We start from the raw sequence: 19,237 nt of genomic DNA, 5'->3' as shown, positions 1-19,237 counted from the left end.
ATAAACAACAGCTATATACTGATGACACAGTCTGTATAATTAGCCTGTCTACCATACCTGATGAATCATAATCTGTGATTGTATCTAATCAGAATCATGGAATACAGTATCTGTAAGCCCCACCTGAGCTGTGTGATGCACTTTCTTATTCTTAGTAAGTCACAAAGTGTGATGTATACCAAGTCAAAATTTTGAATCATAGTTTTTTAAAACCCAATCAAAAATTTTAGTTAAAAACACTCAAGGATGAATTCCTGTCATCACAGGAACTTTCTGGTTTGTTTTTTTTTTTTTGCACCACATCTAGAGTGATTTCGGGAGTTGGAGTACTACTGAAGGGAAGGAAGTGAAGAGCTATCAAGGAGCCCAGGGACTATGGGGCCAGTTTAAGAATTTTAACTCATATTTATAATGATGTCTTTTCTGGAAACCTCTTCCTCCTGCGCCCTCATTTCAGGAGATGTAACATAAACAACTGAAGACATGTGCAGGGTAGAGTCAGAAGAATGATTTCAGGGCTGACTCCTGTTAGATGACCTTGTGCCTCTCTCCACTCCTGCATTTAGCCTATGTAGTCTCCCTGGGAAGGCTGGGAGCAAAGAGCTCTCTCTGGAGAAGCTTTGGCTTTTAAATATAGATGAATATATCAAAATGGAGTGAATGGGGAAAATGCAAATATATTTTTGTCATTTATCATATGCCTTCATTCTTTTTTCCATCCTTCCCCATACTATCTCACAATGCTAGTTTAACAATGAAACCTTTTTCTTAAAATCTAGTGTTTCATTTTAAGAATGATGGGCAGCAGATATCCCTTCCTCCCCCAAATGATGGTATAAATCCAGGTTTATAAAACTGATAGAAATGATTAAAAGAGAAAATATCAAAGACCATACAGTTATCAGTATAATAATTATGAAAATATGTCAACATCCTGCCCTAGCTGTTAATAACCATGTCTTAATAATAAGAAGAACGAACATTTATGAGTACTTCATGGATTAAACACATTTTTAATTTACATGGATTAATTTATTTAAACCTCACTGGAAGCCTAAAAGGTAAGACCTATGGTTATTACCATTGTGCAAGTGTGGAAATTGAGGCTCAGAGGGAAGTAACCTCTCCAAGGTCATGACTGGGATAAGAGCTCAGACATTTAGACTTCAGAGTCTACAATGTTAACCACTATACAGTATTGCCTATATACAAAATGATTTGAATCAACTAGGGAAAAAAATGCAAGAAGCTGCATTTCTGGGATGAGTGGCCCAAGATGGCAGCAAGTTGAGTGAAGGAACCTCTGGAAAATCTCATTCATATCCCCCACTTAGGAAAGCATAAACGACCTGCCTTCCCAGAAAAAATATGAAAAATGTACCTCACTTTCTTAGATAAGCAGGACTGAAGGCTGGGACTGGAACATCACCCAACACACGTAAAAGAGGAAGTCACAAGAAACAGTCTCCTAGGAGTAACCGCCTTAGCCAGGACTGGCAGAAATAAACAGAGGAGGCTGAGCAGAGGAAAATTTCCATATCAAAAAAAAACATGGTGACCAGTGAACTGATCCTTGATGTAGGAGCTTAAATAAAATATTAGAGAAAAAGAATAGAGACAAAGTTCCCTAGCACTGGCTGTCACAGCCTTAGAATCTTTCTCACTCCTACAGCAGTAGAATGAATAATCCATCAGCACACATTCTAGGAAAGTCATCAAATACTACACAGGTAAATAGGGATTGAATTAAGGATATCCATGTACATTATTTTTTAATTCTTTTGTTTTTGTTATTAGTCTGGTCTTAAAAATTTCTACTGAAGTATAGCAAACATATAGAAAGTTACATAAATCAAAAGAACAGAACAATAAATGATCACAAAGTAAAAATTTCTGGGCAATCACTGCATGAGTCAAAAGAAAACATTGATAACACCACAGACATATTCCTCGACTCTCTAGACTTTTAACATCATATATTTGTTTTGCATATTTTTGTATTTTATATAAATGGAAGATGTTGTATATTCTTTTGTGACTTGTCTCTTTCACTCAACATTATATTTGTGAGGTTCATCCTTTTTGTTGTTTGTAGCAGTAATTCATCCATTGTCCTTGCTGTATGTTGGTTGTGGTAGATTGCTGTAAGTATGGCTCCCAATAAATCATGTCTCTCTGTGTACATGCCCCTCTGTAATGTGCTGTTGCTGCTTCTCTTGTCAGAAGAGGAGGCTGTTTCCTCAATGTCTTGAATCTGAGCTGTCTTAGAAATGCTTTGCCATAGACTGCAGTTGAAATTATATATGCAAGTTTTAGAAGTTAGCCCTAAGGGCACTTGCAGATTCCTCTCTTGCCTTCTTAGATCCTTTTATTACCATGCTGTAACGAAACCTAAAGTAGCCTACTAAAGATAAAAGGCTGTCCATGGTGAGAGAAGAATAGAGGTACCCCACTGACAGCCAGCTCGTGTTCCAGAGGCCATCTTGCACCTGCAGATCTGGGCAAGACATTAGATGACTGTAGCCTCATGAGTGAATCCAGACAAGACCAGTAGAAGAAACTCTCAATCAACCTACACAATTTTCAAAAATAATGAATTGTGGTTTTAAGCCACCAAGTTTTAGGATAGTTTTTATACAGCAATAGGTAACTGAAATAGCACATATGAAAATATTACTATTTATTTATCCATTCTACTATAAAGGGCATTTGAGTTGTTTCCAGTTTTGGGCTGTTACAAATAATTCTGCTATGATGTGTTTTAGGAAAAATGTCTATGCATTTCTGTTGAATATATATACCTAGAGGTAGAATTGCTAGGTCAGTATCAGTAGGTACTGCCAAATAATTTTTCAAAGTGGCTGCACCAACTTATACTCCCATTAGCAACATAGGAGAGTTTTAGTTACTTCTCAACCTCCTTAATCCTTGGCAATGTCTGTTATTTTCATTTTAGTCATTCTGGTATGTGGGTAGTAGTATCTTGCAATAGATTTATTTTGAATTTCTCTAATGACTAAAGTTGATTACTTATTCACATATTTATTGGCCTTTGGGGTATCCCTTTTAAATAAGGTATTTGATTAAAGTCTGTTACCCATTTTAATATTGGATTGTCTGCCTTCTTATTGGCTTGTAGAATTTCTTTATATATTCTGGATACAAGCCTTTTTTGTCAGTTTCCTGTGTGTTGAAAATATCTCCCACCCGGTGGCTTGTCTTCTCATTCCTTTAATGGTGCCTTTTGAAGGTCTGGATCACACTACCACTTAGACCAACTGAGGTGATAGAAGGTAGGAGGAATTTAGAATGGATGCTGGAGAAAAGAGAGCATACATGGCAATGTGGCCCTGAGATTAACGTTGTGTCCCACTGACCTTCCTCTTTTGGATTTTTCCTCAGGAAGAAACGCCTGTGGACATGGCATAAACGGTGGACTATGGCAGCCATGAGATATGCCGCACAAACCTCTAACTACAGGGAGTGTGAGTAATGGCGTTTAGCACCTTTTCTTATTTATTGGCCATTTATATATCTTCTTTTGTGTAGTGTCTGTTCACTTTCTTTTGCTCACTTAAAAATGGGTGTTTTTTTCCTTAGTGATGTACACTAGTTCTTCACACCTTCTAAATATGAATTCTTTATCAGATAAATAAGTGGAGACTATTTTCCTCCCAGTCCGTGGCTTGTTCTTAGTGGTATATTTTTGGATGATTTTCATTTTAATGAAGTCCAATTTAACTTTTTTCTTTCATGGTTAGTACTTTTTGCAACCTGCCCAATGAATTATAACCAATCCTAAGTTCTTGAAAATATTCTATTAAAGGCTTTAGATTTTTGCCTGCACATTAAAACTATGGTACATTACAAATTAATTTTGTATGTAACATTAGGTAAGTGTCAAGGTTCTTTCAGATATGTGGATGTCTCAGAATAATTTATTGAAAAGATCACCCCTCCTACACACAATTTCCCATTGAATTGTATTGGTCAAAAACTATTGATCATATGTGTGTCATTTTTTTAAAATGGATTTTATTCTTTTCTCCTGACCTATTTATTTTCTTTTGCATCAATACCAAGCTGTCTTGTTTACTATAGCTTTATAGTAAACCTTAAATGTGATAGAGTACATCCTCCAACTTTGGTCTTCAAAATTTTCTTGCGGTTTTCTAGATCCTGTATTTAACCATGTAATTTTAGAATTAGCTTTTCAAATTTCATAAAACGTCTCCTAGAATTTTGGTTGGGATTTCATATAATCTTTAGATCAATTTGAGGAGAACAGACCTCTTAACAAATTGAATGTGTCAATATATTCACATCATAATTGTCTATTCGTGCCTTAGATACCAAACTGACACAGCAGAAAACCAACTAAAGGTTACTGAAAACAGACTGGAAAGAATCTCATAGATAAAGAGGTGATTGTCATCTGAGAGAATACGATATATGTGAAAATTTCAAAAAAAAAGTATAGCATATGGCAAATGAAATGCTTAATGGGGAGAATGGAGCTAATGGAACAGAATCAACATTCAGATTTATAGTAGAGCATTTACTAAGATAAAGCAAATCAATAAGGCTAATTATATTCCAGGCAAAACTAATAGAGGATAATCATATCAAGATATTATTTAGGGAAGTTACTGAATTTCAAGGACAAGAAAATAGTTTATTAGATCTCTGGTCAATATGATGCGTAACCTAACTCAGAAAATCCCACCCCTATCTAAAACACATGTTAATTTACCAACAAACTTTAATTCTTAAAAACAACAAAGAAAGGCCCTAAGAGCTAGAAACAAAGAAGAATTGGAAAGCCATAGTTACAAGTGTGGGACGCTGAAGCTGAAAAGTGTTAGAACTGGACTTGTGCCACTGCAGCTAAGGTTCCAAGACCTGGACTCAAATCAGAGATGAAACCCAGGCCTGTGCTTGGCAGGGAGCTAGAACTGAACTGCTTACATAAAGCTCAGAACCATTAAGCATTGAAAATACCAGTCCTTGAAATAGGGGGCTAGAAAAAGTACATATAGACTGGGAACTACCCCTGTGGTGTGATGGGAAGAGCACCACCCATAAGAAATTACAATTCCAAATCTGAATCACCAAACTTGAGTGTGGTGTTCAAATTTGCACCTCATGCATTTTAGCAGTTATCAGTTCAAAAATAAGCACACATGGGTGTAAAACTGGTAAAACACATGAGGCTCTAGGAGAGGCATATGAAAAATCATCCCAAGGAGACTTTTCCACAACCCAGAACATGTAGACTTCCCAGGAAACAGCACCACAGACAATGATGGCACAAAAATTATAATATGTAATAGAAGGAAATGAACAGACTGAGTAGATGTATAAAACAGCTTGATTTACATGCCAAGAAAAATCTGTCTGAAATGGACCAAAGGACTATTTTCCATATGTTAAAGAGAAAAAAGGAAGCAATATAAACTATTACACAAAAATCAGAACACTATGGAAAAAGAATTGGGAAATTAAAAAATACTGAAATAGAAATTCCAGAAATTAAAACTATGATTTTTAAAATTAAAATCATAGTATATATAAAATAAAAGATTAGCAATAGTTGGAAAGAGGAAGATATTTAGAATACTATGCAGAGAAATTAAGTGTTGGAAAATATGAAGAAGAAATGAAAAGACATGAAACTATGAAATAAAAAGACCTACATATGAGTTAAAAAAGGTTAGATAGAGATGGGAAGAAAAATATTTGAAAACAAGTTTGATGGTCTAGAATTTTAGAAAATTTATGAAAACATAGGTTTTTAGACTGAAAGAACTGTCTCAATTCTGAGATGGACAAATAAAAACAAATCCACTCCTTAATCTATTTCTAATCAACAGAGGGAAGTAAACAGGAAAAAATTAAAAGGGAAAATGTCAGTAACTCAATATGAAGGCAAAAAAAGAATGAAGCAAAGAAAAAATCATTATAAAAATAAAACACAAAAGAAGATGGCAGAGATAAAATATACCAGAAATCATTATAAAAATAGATTAAATTCACATATGCAAAAGAGAGACTCAAATTTGAGTAGACACTATGTCTACTCCCTTTGTGCTAAACACAAAAAATTATATAGTAACCCAGAAATATAAAATACATTTTTGGAAAAAATGTACCAGGAAACAGCAGCAAAATAAATGCTTGTTGATTAATAAAAAATTATTTAGCATGCAAAACATTAATAGGGATGAAAATAGATATCACATAGATGACAAAGGGACTATTCCACCAGAAAATAATAAAATTAAACTTTATGTATCATGGCTTTAAAATACTTGATGCATATTTAAATATTTTAATATTAAATATTTAAAGTGTAAAGGTGGTCAAAATGTACAAACTTCCAGTTATAAAATAAATAAGTCCTAGGGATGTAATATATACCATGGTGATTTTGATTAACAATACTGTACTGTATATTTGAAAGTTGCTAAGAGAGTAGGTTTTAAACGTTTTTATCATAAGGGTAAACTTTGTTAAAAATATATATTTAAAGCAAAAATTGACAGTGTTATAAAGAGAAATTGACCACTCCATAGTTATGGGAGGAGATTTGCACATGTCTTTTTTAGTAACCAATAAATCAAGCAAACAAAAAAGTTTTCAAGAACGCAGAAGGTCTAAACAATTTAATTAACAAGCTTAATCTAATAGGTATGTATGAGCCCTAACATACAGGTCCCCACCGTAACAGAGAACCTACATTTTTTTTCAAGTACTCAGAGGTTAATGACCTTGATTTCTAAATGTGTTAAAATGTTTCAAAGTGATAGAGTTCAAAAATAGTGTTAAATATACAAAGTACAGCATGAGACTATATATGTATACTGATAAAAACTTGATGCAATGCAACAGTAATAGGGGGATTCACATATGTAATAGAGTATAGAAACCTGAATGAGTTGGATGGTGGTTATCTCTGAGAAGAAAAGAGCAGAATGACTCAAAGAAAGGCTCACGGTCTGGAATGATTAGTTTCTCAATAATAATTAAAAAGAGATCCAAAGCAAAGATAGCAAAATGTCGTTAGCATACTGTTAATTCTGGGTTGTGATTACATGGATATTTGTTATGTAATGCTGTAATTTTCTGTGTGTTTGAATATATCAAAATATTTTTAAAAGAATGAGAAAATCTTGTGGAAGAATTAATTGGTAGATAACAACTTGCTTCTGGAATGATATGCCCAAAGTCTTATCTTGATATATTGATATAAGCTTGATATTACAGTCTCTGATAAAATGCAATATCAAGAAAATCTTTATATCAGCAACAGAGTTTTAGCAAATTTCTTGGAATTTGTCTAAGAAAGTGCTGTGTAAGTGGAACAGTTTGGGGGCAGTTTATCTGAAGTACCATAGAGTCTGCCTTCTCCATAACTAAGACCAGAACCGATCACTTTGAATATGTTGCAGTGAACCTCAAATAACATAGAGATGCTGCAAGAATTAAAGGAAGTAGTGTATTCCGGGTAGAGAATACAAATTAATGACAAAATTATGCTGTAAATATTAAGTATGCAAGCCAAAGAAACACATCACTTGCAAATGTTAGGAAAATAATCAAACTGGCTTCAGTATTCTCTTGGGGACATTACATACCAGTAGTCAACCAAGCAATACATAAAGAGTCAGTAAGGGTAAACTAACATGACCCCAATATTTCACATCAGTCATGTTTTTATTCATGTGTGAAGGTAACCTAAAAATAAACTTACATATGCAAGGAATCCTAAAATATACCATCTGTATTATGTTCTTGTTAAGAAATTTATTGAAACAAAGAATCATTTATTAAAAAAAGAGCAACTCCCTTTGTTTTGTTTAATGTTCTGTATATCGTTTTCACTTTTGCCCAACACTGGTGTTACTTTATTTATTCTCTTTTATTGTGTGTGCTTCTGGTTTTCCTTTGTCTGCCCTTTTTTATTCGTGCTGTGAATGACAGTGTTTTGGATGTCACCTATACATTATATGGTTGGGATTTGTTTCTTTTACCTCTTCTCAGTTTGGGAGTCAATTTCTTTTAAAAAGTGGTTTTTATCTCACTTACCTTCATTGCTATGATAGCTGTTTGGATTTAATTCTCTTGTATTCATGTTTATTTATGTATGATTCTATTTTTGGCTTTCTTGCTGTGTTCTGTTTCCTTTCTGTTGATATATATCTGTTTCCTTTGTGCTCTCTCCCAACTCCTCCATCACATGAAACATCAACTTGAAAGTATATATTATAGCATATTTTTAGATTTACTAGTAATTATCTCCATTAATTGAAATATTCTCATTTTACAGTTTGAGAAATGAAATGATATATATTGACCTCCTCTTATAATAGATGAGGAATTAGCAAATGTCTAGCTGTGCTTTCTTTATTTTACTTATCATTGTTAGGGCAGCATTAATCATTTTGTCTTTATCTTTTGTAGCTTTCGTTTAAATAATGATAATTGTATTCTCAGTTGTAGGGAGCTATCTGTTACATCAGTAATTTGAGCCTGATAGAGCAGGAAGATTAAAAAATAGACAAAATGAATTTGAACAATTATTATAAATGTATTAATGGAATGCATCATACTTAATGCCTTCGAAAAGAAACCACATAGTTTTAAGTACTGTGAAACATTTACAAAAACAACCATATGTTAGTCCACAAAGAAAACATTAAAAATACTTCAGAAAGAGTGCAACTATATCTTCTGATCACAACTGAATAAAAATTAGAAGTCCATTACCAAAAAGGAATAAACAATGAAAATTATCTTTAAACAAGTAAGAAACTAAGTAACAAACATTTAGAAAAATAAACATTTCAAACATTCAAAAGAGTAAATAAACAAATATAAAATTAAAAAAAACCTTTTTCAAGACAACTCACGTGAAATAGAAAAACAAAATATAAATTACAAATATCTAGAAATTAATGAGAATTAGAGCACTATTTATTAAAAAGAGAAGATTTCAGCAAAGCTGAACTCAGAGGAAATATTTGTAACTCCGATCACCTTCCATATATTAAAAAATGAATGAAAATAATGAACTCAGCATCCAACTTGAGAGTTTAAAAGATAAAATCTAAGGAAAACAGCAGGAAAGTGTCACATATAAATGTAGAAGTCAATAAATTAAAACTAAGGAAACTAGGAGAAAATATTAAGTAAAAAGAAAACCAATTTTTTTTCATAAATAGAAAAAGTCAGATTGATAAAAAAGAAGATTAATAAAAAAGGCTCAAGTCTAGTCTGAAAAATGGAATATGATAAGCAAGCAATTAGCTGGATTCATCATAAGACACCACAAATGTAGAAAAGGAGTAAGGAAAAGTAACTGTAGATAAAGAGGAAATAAGATTTATAAAATAAGTATTCCAATAGTATAATAATCCTGAAAATATTAATGAAAAATATAAAGATATGGAAAAGTGAAAATATCAAGATTGGTTCAAGAAAAGACAGAAATGACAAATACATCAGTAAAGACAGATGACTGGGAACCTTTCTCTAAAACCGTTATCTCATAAATTCCTGACTGGGATGACTTTATGGGTGATTTATTTTAAATCTTCAAAGAAAAGATAACTGGTAATATTCAAATCTTTGGAAATATTGGGGAATGAGGAAATCAGATCTGTTTTTAAAAACGATCATAATATTGGTATGCATATTTGACTCTGATAATGCAAAATAGAAAGCTATGCCCTATTCCAGTCTCACTTGGGAATATTGATGTAAAAAAATCTTAAAATATTATCATATAGAATGTAGTAGTATATTGGAATGTATACCTCATTACCAAGGTTCCTTCGTGTCATGAATGCAAAAGTGGCTCAATATTAGGAAGTCTACTACTGAAATTCACTCTAATAAGAGGTGAAAGCATGATTAATTTGATAGCTGCCCAAAAAGATACTTGATAAGATTTAGTGTTTATTACTAATAAAAAATCTTGGTAACCTAAGAATGGAGGGAGCATTAGAAACCAGCAGCAAACATAATAGTAGACTTGTAGAGGTATTTTCTTTAAAATCAGAGAAAAAGCAAGTTGGAACCCAGTTTACTGCTAATAAACAGCCTAACTGCTCTGGAAATAAAGGTCTAGAGGGAACACTAGTATGCATATCTAGGGAAAAAAAGAGGCTTTGTAGGCGCTGGGATCACAGGAACATTTCTGGGGTCAGTTTTTGGGATGTAACTAGAAGAAAACTTTAGAAAACCTTTCTAAACTCCAGCAAACCTCTGTAATCCAGAATGATGAAGGTTGCTGCATCACTCAGATTTCCAGTGGGTAACTCCAAATTCCTTAGCTCACAGCAATCACTGACTGAAATTCCACTACCTGGAGACCTTTTGACATTAACAGACATTTACGCATTTACCTTGCTGCCACAGGAGTAACTAACTCCTAATCTCTAACACCGCAGTCATGAGTCTTTCAATAGGTTTTCACATCACTGACACATTAAGGGAAGTTAATGGTGGTAGCTAGTATTTAATGAGTGCTTAACTATGTGCCAGGAACTGTTCTAATAATCTTATACATATCTCATTTAATCCTAACAATAACCGTATTATATATGAAGAAACAGAAGTACAGTGATGAGATTACATTACCCAGAATCACACAGTTAGTAAGTAGTGGGGCTGAAATTCAATATTAAGCAGCTGAGTGCCCGAGCCACGGCTCTGAGTCATTCCACTACTGCCCTGGTCTTTGGAGGGCTGATGTTCCATGTGCGGCTTTTCGACCTTCCAACAAAATTGATTTATTGATTTTAAAAAACTTTGTAAGAACCACCTATGTGTAAGGTATCATGAAGTCTCTGTAGCTGATAAACACATGAATACAACATTCTTCTTGCCCTCAGGAAACTTATTCTCTAGTAAAGGATTCAACATCCATGACTATACCAATTATACTTCAGGGCTGGATGTAGGGTCCTTGGCTGTGGTTGTGGGTAGGTCAAGGCTCCTCAGATTACACTGTGGGGATGTGAAAATAGAGGATCTTCTTTGGAATATCCGTGCTTTTGGAATTCCCTTTTCCCCCTCCTTTTTTTGGACATAAGTCCATGGTGATATTCTCTGAATTACGTGGTGAGTTCTGTACTTTCAGTGTTTCGAATGTGTGTAATAAAAAGGTAGAGACCTTCCCCCCACCAGGCATTTTATTACTCACGTTGCCAAGGGAAAGACTTTGGGAAAAAGTTAGTAAGTAAATAATAAATAAATGTGACTAAGTAACATGCAACTTCTGACCCTCTCACCTTTCAAAAAATGAACTGAGTGATATCATCAGAAAAAGAAGGACACCAAAATTTGTTCTCTAATTTGGAAAACCTTCTGGGAAAAAACTTTGAGAGTCATAGACGGGAGGGTGAGAGAAGTCAGTCCTGCTAAAATTTGCTCTTTCAGTTGTCACCACATTTTAATGAAATGCCAGTCTTTTCATGCCAAATCCTGAAGGAAACCTCTGGGTACCGATTGATGAAATGATTTCACTCCCAAATGGAGTCTAAACTAAAAGCCTTTCACATTTTTGCAGAGCACAGCACTCTGTAAGTTCAAAAGGTAAGACATACTTTCACTATGTATAAACTGTGGAGTACATTTGAAAATAAAAATTTTAATTATGTTTGACATCTCAGGCCCAGTGCTGTCATCCTGTAAGAACATAACATCTGTTTTGACATTTCTTGTGGTAGAGGCTCTAAATCAGTTTCCACATTGCTTATCTGCTGGCTTATCAGAATGAATGTGGCATTCTTCTTACCAGCTCATTCACAGAGAAAAGAGAAAAGAGAAAAGAGTTATGCATAGAAGTAAGGCTGGGTTCAGACTGATATGATAAATTTAAATGAAAAATCTCAATCCTTTGAATATGTTATATTTAAGTTTTAATTCAGTTCAAAATTTGAAAATTTTCATTTAATTCCTAAATATGTAGAGTTTTTCCTTATTTCTAATATATGCCATTTGCTTTGACTTAAAACATTAAATTTATCAAACTATCTGGTTTGATCTCAAGTTTAAGGTGTTAACTGGAGAAAGTTGATTTGCTATTATCAGTAAGAAGTACTATAAAATGTCTGAAATAGATTTTTTATGTTTTGTGTCTCAAATTGCAGGTATTTGAAAGACATCATGTTATATTGTTTCTTTGATGGTTGTATAATCTTAACATCTCTTGATTCATCATGTACATTACATTTAAAAGCACAGTCAAAACAGATCCTTACAGGAATCATTGCTTCCATATCTTCCATGCTTGTAGACCTTTCTTAAAGTTATGCCAACATAATTTTAAGTATCTCTTTTGAAGAAAACAAATGGTTTCTACTTGAACAACTTAGGATTTCCCTCAAAATTTTACCTTCATTATTTGGGGTAATAATCATGTTGCCTCTATTCTCTTCTTTTTATATGTGTAGGCACAAACTTCCTATTTTTACTTAAACACCAGCCTATTAATGGTACACTGGTTGGGTTACAAAACACACACACCAAATTATTCAGTCCAACTTGCCAACTCAGTTAAGCCATTTTGTTAGTATGGATGCAGCTTTAGTTAAGAGGGAAGCTGGGAGAATCTTACAGAGGATTTTATTGGTAAATTGTATTGGTAAATTTTTGTTGGAGAACAATCCTTTAACTAGATTAATACTAAAAGAGACCTGCGTGTTCTTCAAAGAAAAAGGCAGACTTTAAACTAAGGAAATTTAAACCTAAAAATAACTGAAATAATTTTTGTACTAAAGGTACATTTACTGGTGAATATTTTTGAATAAGTAAAGATGTGCCATATTTTAAGATCTAATTTACCAAACAAGCAAACAGACATGATTGCTTGGATGCAGGATGATTAAAAAGAATTACTAATCATCATTAATAATAAAGTAAGGTTTAATAGCTTTTCCTTGCCTTTTGACTCTGTTTATTGGATGCAGTGGTGAACATAGTGCAGACCTCCTCTGTATTAAGCATTAATAATGCTTAGATGAGCCTACATGTTTTCAATGCTAGAGTAAAGGTCAATAATAATAGTATTTTGGCAAACCAGATAATTTCTAAGGGTTAAACTCAGGAAATGTTTGAGACTTTTTCTTTTCCATTTATAATTATGATGTCATTTTTGGATGAGTTGTAAACATAATTACTTACTTTTTCTTGTCACAACATCATAGAATTCTTTATTGTTTCTTCAAAATATAGAATATGTTATATATTCATCATAATTACATAAATTACTATAAATGTTTTAATTCTCAGTAGACCCCAGTGCATGCACATACCCAAAAGAAAGTGTCTCATCCAAAAATTATTTAAAATTTGAAGCTACACAGAAATAATCTTACTTTTAAACTATTGGTTGTTTTTTCTTGTTAAAAATAAAGTACTTACTGATTTAAAGAATAGAACTAGTATTCTTCTATGTGCAGATCATTTCATTTTATCCTCATAAAGTTAAAAAAAAAGCTTTAATTCTAGCTATATTGGTGGAAGGGAGTACCACAGATAAACTTTGAATAAAAAAAATCATTTTTGGTAGATGTCACACAACTTTAATAACCCTGTTTTGTAACGTATTTAATTTAATTTGCAATAATTTTATCTTGAAGGATACAAAAGAGAGTTACACTGGTCAAGGCTAGACATTTTGTGGGTCTTTTATTGAATAATTTTTTCAGAGATAGGGTGAGTGTTGGATATATCTTCTTAAATATACCATTGCCATCATTATAGCAGCAATAATAAATAATTGGGTTTTCTCCCAGAATCGGTCATGAGTTGATCGTAACCTAATTTCCTTATCTACAAAATCTATATAAGCAATGGGTTGGGAATGTCGCTGATATTCTAGATCACATATTCTGTGCAGAGATCAAAGTTTCCAATCCTCTTTCTCTGATACTGTTCTGATATTATTCAAAGACAAAATTAATTTCTCAATAACTCAGAAATTAGTAATTTTACTGGGGGATTGAGTTTTTATTGGAAAGAATAAAGAATGATTAATGAATTGTGACAATAGCAGATTTAGTTATTTATTTCCTTTTACCAGCCTATGATTCTGACAGTGCGGTTGGGGACCTACGGATTCCTCCCATTTCAGAAACTTCTATCCATCTTGAAGTTCAAGTGGGGCAAAAGTGAGGAGGACTAAGAGGAAAGAAACATCGAGTGTGAGACTTAGGGCATTTTAGGTCGAAGGGAAGTCTCCTCCAGACTTCCTTTTTTCTACCCTTGTCAGCTAAGTGATAAATTTTGCAGAGTTGGAGTTTTGGGGAGTCAAAGCTAAGGTGATGCCCAACACAATGTCCATAAAGTGATTTTAAGGCCAGATTTTGGTTTAGTCTTTGTGAGAAGAGTCACGGGGTGGTGTCCTTAAGATCTTGTCCAAGAAAAAAACTCAGCTTTGCTGGTAGGATAGGTTGGTGACATTTGGGTATAAAATCCTAATTAGCATTTTCATGGACTGAGGTTGATAGAGTCTTTGAGGATTTGGAGAAGCGGTCCATTTTGCACTGTGGCTTTGATGAACAGATGCTTTGAGGCCAAAATGTGTTGTAGGAATGTACAGCATCTAGGGTACATAGAGCATCAGAATTGCTTTTGAGAGTGTTCCCATCGTATTTTTCTTCAAGTGATTGTGATTGTAGACAGTGCTCTATGAATAATTGATTTAAATTAATTAAAATAGAAGTAAACAACTTATAATTCTTCATGTATAATATGGTGAAATATGAATATAAGTTTGGGGCATCTTTTAGCCATTCACGTGTCTCTTCATTAAAAAATATCCCATCTTGAGGTTAATTTGGATTCAACATGCAATTTTATTTAGTAAGAAAATATAAATTATCTTTCTTTTTAAATTTTTGGCATTTCAATCATAAAGGAGAACCAAGTTAACATTAGCAGCTTAAAAAAAGGTCAACAATATAATTCTCCCTCCAACATAATTTCAAATTCTGAATCAAGAATTAATTTTTTGGTTTTTAACACATTTCTCTTTAGGAAACATGACTATATACTTTGAAGCAAGTGATATTTACAATTTTGCATTAATTTATGTCATTTTACACCATAATATGCATTTGCAGTTAATCTGTATAGGCTATATTTAAAATAAATAATAACACAATGCTTTAAAGTTTTCTATGATTTTTTTCATGTGTGTATTCCGTTTAATATATTATTCCTTTTCTGAATCATTGAAATTTTGTTGTATTCACATGTGATGAAATAGAATTTGGACTATTGCACCCTGTTCAAATAATTGTAACAATTAGCAATTAATAAATTAACTTGACCAATAAATAAGCAAAAGCAGGCTCAACCCTTTGTTCTGACCCTTGAATCATGTGTTTTTCTTACTGATTGGATTTGCCAGATAATTTTTGTCCACTTTGGCTATTTTCTTATATCTCCTTTCTTTATTAAATTTTATAAATATTAAATAGTAGCAAAAGTAATTGAAATTAGTTTTTCCTCAAACTTTTTTCCAATATTTTTAACTTAAATTCCTTAATGGTATCATTTTATGTTCATTTTCTTCAAGGATAACTGTTACTTTAAAAGCTTCAAATCACTTTTTTATGGGAACGATGATATAAAAATTGCATTTGCATCCATGAATCCATAGTGATATAAATTAATGATTGAATAAATTTTTTAGAAGGGAGAGAATAGGGAAATCTGTGTAGAAGAATTCCAAATGATTATATAGATACTCCATCCTCAAGAAGATGGAACATGACCTATGCCCTAGATATGAGCTGTGAATAATGACTTTCTTCCAAAGAGTAAAGAGGGAAAAAGAATAACTTTTCAGAAGAGAAACCTGACAAACACTATTTCAGCCAGGTGGTCAAGGTTAAAAATCAACATGGTAAGTCATGTTGAATAGTATGTGCCCTTGATATGATGTGTTGAGAATAGCACTTTACCTTTGTAGTCTTCCTCCATAAAACCCATAACCCAAGTCTAATCATATGAAAAAATCAGAAAAATTCCAATTGAGGGAAATTCTAAAAATTACCTGAGCAGTACTCCTCAAAGCTGTCAAGGTTATCAAGAACAAGAAATGCCTGAGAAAATGTCACAGCCAAGAGGAACCTAAGGAGAGATGACAATTAAATGTAGTATGGTATTCTGGAACAGAAAAAGAGCATTAGGTATAAACTAAGGTAATATGAGTTTAAAATATAGTTTTTAGTTAATTAAAAAATACATTTCCTAGGCAATTTCTCTTATTGGTATAACAAAAGTTATGTCTAGATTATTTATAATGCTTTCTCAGTCATTCAGTTTAATTCAACACAATGCTGGAACAAAGAAACTGACATCATGCTCAGATAAAAGATGATCTGTAACAAATACCAGCACAATTTTTTTTCTTAATTTCACACACCAAGCAAAATCAATCAAATAACATTGGTATACTGGAATAAGAAAAGGACCAACTATCTGAAAACCTTGTAATGGTACAAAACTAAAATAGAAGCATCTCTAAATTGAAAAGGAAAAATATATACATTCATAAAATACCAGACATAACTACTTGGAATATAAATAACTTGGGATTCTGTATGCAACATCTGCCTTGGAGACAATCTATATTTGAAGATATGTTAAAAAGATTATGTGATTATGTAAAATGGAATTATATCTGCTCTGATTGAAGACAGACTACTAGGTGATACATGAAAACTTGACCAAATATGTAAGTTGCAGTTCTAATATTGCTTAGATTTTCAAGCTTCATTAGAACTTTGACTAAAGTTACTCATAACCCTGGGATAAATGAACATATACACATCTTCCATTTTGCATCACCAGTGGTATAATCTTAAGAATAGCACCTTCTGGAGGTACCTTATGACTGAAGCATAATTATTTTTATTCTCTGTAGACTGTAGTGCATATATTAGCAGGCATATTCTCTGGTGAATGGCAGTATAATGTAGAGAAAGAGGACTCTGGAGAACCATATGGAAGTTCTGTGTTTCCATAGCAACTTGAGCATACATTGAAAGGATCTGTTTCTATGACTATTCTTTATCTGTTGTATAATGAACTTAGTACAGGGACTGTATCTTGTTTTTCTTTCCTTATTGCCTACACAGTAATTAAGGTGAAACAGTCTACTCCTAACTGATTCTAGAGACAGATGGGTGGAACCCAACATAATTTGTAAATACAATCCCAGTTATTCTGCTTAGTATCCGTATGGTAGTAAAAAAAAAAAATTGCGTTCTTAATTCATAGAAATGAGATCATCAGTTTGTAATAGTTTGACCTAAAGTAGATGCTGAATAAATATTTGCCTCCCTCCTACTTAGGTGAGGTTGTGGACATTTTTCAATATCATTTCAAGCATTGTTTTTATTTCCATTATTTTAAAAACTATCTTGCTTCTGTTACCATTTTTAGAAATAAAACTTAATTTGAACGAAATGCCTCCATGTAGGACGACCAATGGACTAGATGGCAGAGACTATTTTTAATGGTTGATGACCCAGCCTTGGGCATAAAGGGAGGATGGGTTATAAATCTTTGCTTGGTTTCTCTCAGAAAATATAACTGAGTTCAGTCATTGACTTAATTTTCCTAACTTAAAAAAATTTTAGTTCCCTTTTTTGATTTTCCATTTGTAACTATTATAAGTGAGAAATATAAAATATAAGTAATAAAAGTAAAATATGGAAGTTATGTATGTAATAACTGTCATCATTTAAATAAATATGGACAAAGTGAAACACAGAATTTGTAATGTTAAGATATGTGTATATTTTTCAATATTTTATTAAGTTTTACTGTTACTTTAAGTTAAAATACTTAAATTTTTCTTTGTAATTTGTTTCTGAGAAAGAATTGATACAGAGACAATCAGTTGTCTCTTCATTCAGTAACAACTGAACTAGTGTTCAGCCTTCTACTCTTAATATTAACATGTGTATTTACTCACTTTTGTCCAGTTGGCCCCTCTGTTAGTACTAGACACCGATACTCTAGGGTACTGCATCTTTCTTCTGGAGTAGGAATCTCACACTCAAATATGTTGTGGGAACCTCTGCAGGGAGAAGGCATCCTATGACATAGGGAGTGATGGTCTTGTTACTGGAGTGTGAAATTCTCACGTAGAAGCATTAAAAATGTATTTTCTTTTCAACATTACAGTACCTCTTGATATACAAGGAAGAGAAATCTCTGGGCTAAATTCTTTTATCAGCTGGCATTTTGCTCCTTCTGCTCTGTCTAGAGCACATGTTGTTAACCTTGGGTCTAGAGACAGAATTCATCTTTATTTAAATGGAAAAAATTATTTTTTTTACTCTGAAATTTAGTATTTAATTATGAATGACGACAATCAATCACAGTAATATTAGCAGTAATTAAGAGTTTGTCACTATTATAAATCATATGTTTTCACATCACATTACAGTTGATGTAAATATCTCAATATGTCTACATTTGCTACTGTTTCAAAGTGCAGTATTTATTAAACTCACCATTAGATCTTGTTACTTACTGTCTTACTAAGGAAGATGGATGTTAATAAGGAAGATTTATTAAGACATCATTTGGGAAAAGGAGGCTGGAAAATGAGATCAAGAAGCACTTTCTACTGTATTTGTAATATTCCCATTTCTTAAGTGAAATGGTAGTTTATGGATGTTCGTTTTATTGCTGTGTTTTATAACCTGCTTATTATTCTCTAAGTGCTCTTTTGTATGCAAAAATTTATAACCTGTGAATCTTTTTATAATATCTCTGTTAGATTGTCAGCTCTACTCTTCTGCTTTCTGAAAAATTGTCACCCACTACCCTTGTTGAGCTGGTAAGAGCACCATGTGACCTTACCTTGTGGGACAGTTTTTTTGGGGCCAGGGGTCAACTCTTGACCTATGAAGTAACCGGTAAGATTCTATGGAGTAATTCTGATGACGTGGTTTGAAAAGAAGAGCTGGACAAAACTGCCTCTTGATCAAAATCTTGAATTGAGACACAGAAAATTTACTAGTTATTATAGGTTGTTGAACCTAAAAGCTTCTACCTGATATGAGATACAATAAGAGGGCCCATGGTTAAACCTTGTAAGCCAGTGAACCCCTAAAATTATGTGCAGATTTTTAAGTGTATCCTTTTAGAGTCTCATGGCTTTCACCTGGGGTCTCTGATCTACTTACAAGGTAAGAACCAC

At 32.9% G+C, this 19,237-nt stretch overlaps 2 long non-coding RNA genes across 3 annotated transcripts in view; one reads left to right on the top strand and one right to left on the bottom strand.

The window, feature by feature from the left end:
• Window positions 1-19,237, top strand: part of LOC116278760 (uncharacterized) — a 565,251-nt gene that overhangs the window by 183,464 nt on the left and 362,550 nt on the right. For both annotated transcript variants that reach the window (XR_004188091.2, XR_012074328.1), the window contains exon 4: window positions 3,403-3,485. This is a non-coding gene — a long non-coding RNA (uncharacterized lncRNA). The remainder of the gene's footprint in view (window positions 1-3,402; window positions 3,486-19,237) is intronic.
• Window positions 11,665-16,995, bottom strand: LOC140697367 (uncharacterized). Its single transcript, XR_012074329.1, has 3 exons — window positions 16,909-16,995; window positions 16,073-16,149; window positions 11,665-11,806 (listed from the first exon to the last, which is right to left on the bottom strand). It is a non-coding gene; the product is annotated as an uncharacterized lncRNA (long non-coding RNA).

This window comes from Vicugna pacos, chromosome 7 (genome assembly GCF_048564905.1).
Source record: "Vicugna pacos chromosome 7, VicPac4, whole genome shotgun sequence".
NCBI classification, from domain to species: Eukaryota; Metazoa; Chordata; class Mammalia; order Artiodactyla; family Camelidae; genus Vicugna; species Vicugna pacos.
The sequence above is the reverse complement of the archived record's forward strand: the minus strand, read 5'-3'. Positions and strand labels throughout refer to the sequence as shown.